We start from the raw sequence: 6,486 nt of genomic DNA, 5'->3' as shown, positions 1-6,486 counted from the left end.
GAGATCAGCTGCTTTCCCCCAGAAAGCATCACTCACACCAGCATGGATGACATGACCTGTGCCCACTGCTCACCATGCACCTGGCCAGAATCAAGAGCAAAGGTTGGTTTGGGTGTGAGCACTTGAAATAACTTTGAAAGAGAAGCAATCACCTTTTGCTGCTTCTTTCTTTCTTGCAGATGCTGGGATTGCCTCTGGGCACATGTGCTGAGCTCTCCCTGCAGGGAACTGTCAGCCCTGAATGCCTGTGCAATAACTGCAGCTGCCCAGGCAGGCACAGGAAACTATTCCACACATTAAATTGCCGTGACCCAAGGCACTCCTGGAGAGAGAGTGTAGAGAGTTAGAGCACTGATCCTGCTCCCTGCTTTCCCAGTAGTGCATGAACATGATTTCATCCTGATCCTGAGAGCTCCAAGGACAGTAACAACTGAGGTGCCACTGCTGCTGCCACTTTTCTGATGGGCCTGGCCCAGAACCATAGCCCAGCAGGGGTCTGTGGGACCAGTTCACTTCCCCCTCCCTTCCTGCACTCTGGGCAGTTCCAGGAGCCATCTGATCCCTTTCTGAGGTTGCCACCACAGCCTAAGCTCCCCCCCCCCCACTGGGCCATGATGGCATCTGCGTTCCCAGAGCCAGCGAACGGCTCCGGCCCTCGCACCACTGCTGCACATCAGGCCCGGCCAGGGGAGCTGAAATAAAGCCTGGAACTCTCAAGGGTGAACTGGCACCACAACCACAAACCTCCCTCAGTTGAGAGTAAAGAGGTGTCCCTGTATTTACACACGTCCAGGAACAATACTCCTCTAGAGCAGGCGTGGATTTACTTTTTTATCAGTTGAACTGGCACTGCTGCCACCTGATGCCATTAAATTCTCCATCCCCACAATCCCTGGTTACCCTTGGCTGTGGGGTTTTTGCTGTCCCACAGTGAGTTAGGAGGGATCTCTGGCCAGCCTTGTTGCCCAAGAGCATTCAAAATCCTAATCCTCACTTCTCTGACTACTGACTACCTTAAACGCCACTCTGCGTTGTGCAAAAAAGTGCCTTGGTCCCACTGGCAACTGCACATCTCTAACAGCTGTTATCAGTTATTCCAACTGAGTAAAATAATTATTAAGGAAAAGAGGAACCAGTTAAACCTAACAACTTTTGCCTGATGTTTTCCTCAGGAATGAGTTAGGAGCGCAGTAGCAAGGCCTTCAGACAGGCACAGTGTCTGATATAAACTATATCTGGGCACACATAAAAAATAGGTTATATATAAATAGATAGCTATATGCCCTAATATATAATACATATTTATATTACAGAGTTATGTAAGGCATAAATATCTGCCCTACATATAACCAAAAATATTTATCACCAACTACCTCTAAATTACCCCCTGACCCCTGATGCTAGGAATGTAACATTTTTAGGGATCCTAAAATCAAACAGATGCAGGAAAATAAACCACGATTTTATGCCATTAATTCCAAGATGTTTTCCTGGATGTGTGCTGCTGCATCTGTTTTTCTGTAAGATCTTGTGCCTTATCCCTGAAGTGCACTCAGAATTGTCAGGATCATGAAATCCATTTGGGATTTTACTGTTGCTGCAGTATCCAGTGAGATGAGTTTTTTCAAAATTATTTCTCTTGGACCGAGCACATCTCCTCAAGTTCCTTCTCACTTTCTGCATCCTGGAAATGCAAAAAGGGAGAAGATCAATGTACAGCTCAAGTAAAACAAATAAAAAGCATCATTTCCCTTCTTTCTCTCCAACCCCAAATCAGTTTTTAAGCATATCATGGAATCCTGGAATGGTTTGGGTTGGAAGGAGTCTTGAAGCTCATCCAGTTCCACTCGCTTCCACTGGGCCAGGCTGCTCCAAGCCCCGTTCAAGCGTGAGTCTGAAAAACCCCAAACAAGTCCCAGATCTAGACAGCCCACTGGAAGAAAACCCAAAATTAATTAGAACAGCAGAGCCTGGCTTTAGTCTGGCACTTCTCCTTGACAGCACGCAGAGCTGAACGGAGTGGTCAGGGCACACTCGAGGGCAAACTGGGAGAAATCACGGCGGGGTCTGCCCTGGGATGGAGACCCAGCGCCGCCACCGAGCGCCGTCCCGCTCGCCCCCCCTCCGGCCCCAGGGTGGGTCGGTCCCCGCAGCGCGCGCCCCTTCGGCCGGGCTCGCCCACTCTCCGTGAAGAGGGGCGGGAGAGGGGGCTAAGCAGAAGCTGCGGAGACAGGATCCCCTCATGCCGCTTCTCACCGTTGAAGTCCCCGGTGTCGGCCACCACCGTGGTGTGGTGCTTGAGCTGGTCCAGCGCCGACTCCACCTTCTGCCGCTTCACGGGGGACACCGACACGTCCGCGGCTCCGGGGGACTCGCGCGCCCAGGAGGGACGGTACGTGCCCGAAGGGCACCGGCCCGCGCGCTCCCGCCGCCCGCCGCCAATCCCAGCCTGGCTGGGCGGCAGCGGCCAATCAGGAGCGCGGACAGGAGTCGGACGAGGCCGCGGGAGGAGCCGAGGCGGGGCAGCGGGAGGGAGAGCGATTCTGATTGGCTGGTTCGTGAGGGCCGGGCGGGGGTTCGCCTTGGCGACCGTGACGCCGCCATCGTCCCCGACGGAGCGTATCGGGGGAGTCTCCTGGCCCCGAGATCTCTCGGGCCCGGAACCTCCTGTCCCCGGAGTCTCCGTGTCGCCAGAACCCCCGGCAGCCGTCCCCGCGGCCGGTACGGCGCCCGACCCGCCCCTGAGCCACCCGTCCCTCGTGGCCGCGCGGGGCCCGGGCGCGGCCGGTGCCGCAAGGTGGCGGCGGGCAGCCCCTGAGGGAGGCGGCCGTGAGGGAAGGCTCGGGGCCGCGTCGGTGGTGCCCCGCTGCAGGAGCTGAGCGCTCTGGGCTCCCTTCCCCGCCGTTGTGGCAAGGTTCGAAATGGTTTATCGAGTGCAGCTCCAGGCGCTGAGAGAGCCCTCGGCCCAGTAAGGCAGGTGTTTTGGGCTCGTGGTTCGCCTGAACTTTATTTAGGCTGTAAAAGAGGTGATCTTGTTAGTGTGGGCCCACTTGGAAATTGTACTCTCCAAAACATCTACAGAAGGAATTACCAGTTATTTCAGCTGGGTAATTTAATTGTTAAGGAAAAGAGAAGACAAACTTTTGCTTCTGGAAACAGGATGGCTCTTGGCTGGAAATGTTGGAGAATCCGTGTAACAGGCTCCTAGTCATGGGGTTATGCTGTTCCCTCTTTCTGTATGGTTCCACTTGGGACAGCTGCCACAGTCGTTCCCCTTCCAGAGAGGCAAGAATGTGCTTTTGTGCAGCCTTCTCATGCTTTGCCCCTATTCTTAAGACACAGCTATCCAGGCCGTAACATCCTTCCTGTTGAATGTCAGTCCCCAAACCCAAAAGGAAATGTGTGGTTTCAGACATTCTGCTGAGTTTCTGAGACTCTCAGTGACAAAGCATTATGAAAACCCAGTGAAAGAGACGGAGATGGAGTTATAACTTAACTATTTTAATAAATCTTGTACAGTGCATGGTTATATCATTGTCTCCTTCGCTCAGTTACATCAATGTACAGTACTTTATAGCAGTGTCTGCAGGCAGTACAAACAGAACAGATGCACAGCTCAGTCGCGTGGAAATTTGTAAAAGTGGCCTCTGCAATAAGGTCTACTGAGCTATTTGTTTTAGGAAGTGCTCCTGTGGCTCCCGGCTTTACAGAGCTGTCATGTACACTCCTGTTAAAATCCCAGATAACCGTAATTCCCTGTGATTTGCTTTCCTCTACACCCCAGGACTAGAAGATGGTGTGTTTCCTAGCTCAACATTCGTTTTTATTTTCATTTTAGAAACTTTTTCGCCTCCCGTGCTTGCCATCCTGCCTCCCATCTCCACCCTAATCCGGAGCCAGGGCTTCTCAGGAGGATTGTCCTCTTCATCCCTCCCTGACAAGGTGAGTGCCCTTCTCAGATCCTAGCAGGGCTGTGACTAAACCCAGGATCCTCCCCTGCCTGCACCCTAATTCTGCTGGTGAGAGCAGTGTCCTGTTTCAAATGAAGAAAACAGATTATCCATTGGAGACGCTTAAGAATGAAGCCAAAACTAAGGTGCACTGGTGTTCTCAGTTTTAGACATGAGCTCCCCAGATGCTGTTTTAAAGCTTTTTCCATTAAATGTGCAATGACAGGCACAAATTTGGACAAAGACTCAGCATGTGCTGAGAGAGAAAACCCAGCTGTCCCTGGGCTGTGGGCAGCTCTGGAGCTCTGTGTGCTTCACTGCTTTGCAATCAGATTGGTCTGTCAGTCAAACAGAGCTAGAAATGCAATGTGCCAAACTTGCTGTGGACAGGAACTACGCTGCTTGCTTGAGTTTTGAAATGGTGAGTAAATTTTGGAAGCATAATCACTTAATTCTGCTTCTAGGGAGAGGGATTTTCCTCACCCCTATTTACAGATTGCTATATACAAATGCACATAACTTTATGAAGGAAAACGGGAAGTAAAGAGCAACACCCTGTGCTAAATTAGAGGGGTTTTTTTTCTTGTGGCCATTTAATTTGCGTTAAACCTGCCTTTCCCAGTGTGCTTTGGGGTTTCAGCTATTTGGGAATCATTTCAGCTGACTTTTTGCAGTGAAAACGTGAAGATGGGGACAAGTGACCAACACCCTGGGAAGGGCTGTGGGTGTGCCTGGGTCGGGAGCAAACGGTCAGGGCTTATCTTCTCCTGGTTTGAGGCCCGGTTTGGCAACACCACCACAACATTCCAGTGCAGGATCCGTGCCCCAGGGAAGGGCTGCACAGCTGCCCCCAGCCCCAGCCTCTGCATCAGCAGCGGTGGGCGGGTGGAACTCACCTATTTCCAGATTCAAATCCCTTTGTTTGTCACTCCTGCTCATTTCTAGGCACTGAAAGCTCATTTCAGCTGTTCAGAGATAGCACTAGCTGGTCCATGGATTTAAGGAAGCAGCCAGACTTTGGGAATGTGTGTTGCCATTCTAGCCTTGTCCAACGAGGGGGCACAGGGGGACAGGACAAGGACAGGCAGTTGTCACCGGCCCTGTGCTCGTGGGCTGCAGGGGACACCTGCACTGAGGAGGAAATGGAAATGGAAATAGAAAGGGTTAGGTTGCCCAGAGAGGTCATGACTCACCATTCCTGGAAGTGTCCGAGGCCAGGTTGGACAAGATTTGGAACAACTTGGGCTTGTGACAGGCATTCCTGCCCATGGCAGGGGGGTGGAATGGGATGAGCTTTAATGTCCTTTCCTTAAACCCAAACCATTGCAGGGTTCTAAAGCCTTATTCCTCTGGTCCAGGCTCCAAGCCTTGAGGCTGGCCTCTCTTGTGCTGTGTGCCACGCCTGCTCTGCCAGGGGAGAGTGGGGAGCAGGGGACAGCCCTCGGAGAAAAGCTTTGGGGGTCTTTTTTTGCTTGAAGCCAGCCCTTGTACATCCAGCCCCGTGTGAATCCTGCTCTGATCGCATGCACGGAAAATTTCAGTATAAAATATATAGTTATAAAAAAAATACTTCATGCAAAATTAAAACACCTTTCCCAGTGGGACATGGTCTTATTGTCAACCCTTCCCAACAGTGTTCAAGGAATTGTCACTCTGATGGCAGCTGGACCCCAAGGGGAGCTCTGCTGCATCTGGCCTGGGCCAGGAATCATTGCTTTCATTCCCTTTTTTTCTGCACTACTTAGGGCTAAGAGCTGAAATAAAGCAGAGAGACTTTAATTTGCAGAATCAATCCTTTCCTGGCGGCGCTTCGTGATTTCTTGGAGCTCCGACTCCCCTCTGCTTTTCTGGAATGGAAACAAAACAGGCAGTTTGGATTTGAACTTCAAGCTGCAGTTAAGTGACAGTATTTAATTAATGCTGTAAAAGTAGAGCTAGTTTCAAAGAGATAAGTGATATCAGTAAAAAGCAGATTAATTAGTGGAAACAGGGGGATCTTACAGATTTGCTCAAAAGACACTTCGGAATTTTTACGTGTGTTTTATTGCTGGTGTAGGTTTGGTTGCATTTTTTTTCCCCACAATTGTATTTTTTAAAATGCCTGTTTAATGAGCTATCTGACGCTGCTGGTACAGCCCCCATTCCAGCAGGAATTATCCAGAAAAATGCTTACCTCCAGCTGGTTTTTCTCCACTGTGATCTTGCTGTAGACTCTGTTTCCCTCATCACCGCACACCTTCTTCAGCTCCTCTCTGTTGAGGGAGAAGAGCTGAGCTCCGGTGAGGATGCCCAGGTGTTCCACGGTCCTGGGGAGACACAAAGTAGGGAGGTGACGATTGTGCTGCACGTGGCCTCGTGCCAGAGGTGAGGAGTTGGAGATGGGAGGCCAGGAGCTGCAGTGGGACCATATCACGGGGCCCTGGGGCTGTTCCAAGGTGGCAGCTGCAATTCCAGTAGCATTTCAGGCCTTGGATTTAGTTAGTTAACTGTTTATCTCCAAGAAAATATTTATACCAGAGAAAGGGAGTGACTTTGG

This window comes from Coloeus monedula (genome assembly GCF_965178545.1).
Source record: "Coloeus monedula genome assembly, contig: HAP1_SCAFFOLD_189, whole genome shotgun sequence".
Lineage (NCBI taxonomy): Eukaryota > Metazoa > Chordata > Aves > Passeriformes > Corvidae > Coloeus > Coloeus monedula.
The sequence above is the reverse complement of the archived record's forward strand: the minus strand, read 5'-3'. Positions refer to the sequence as shown.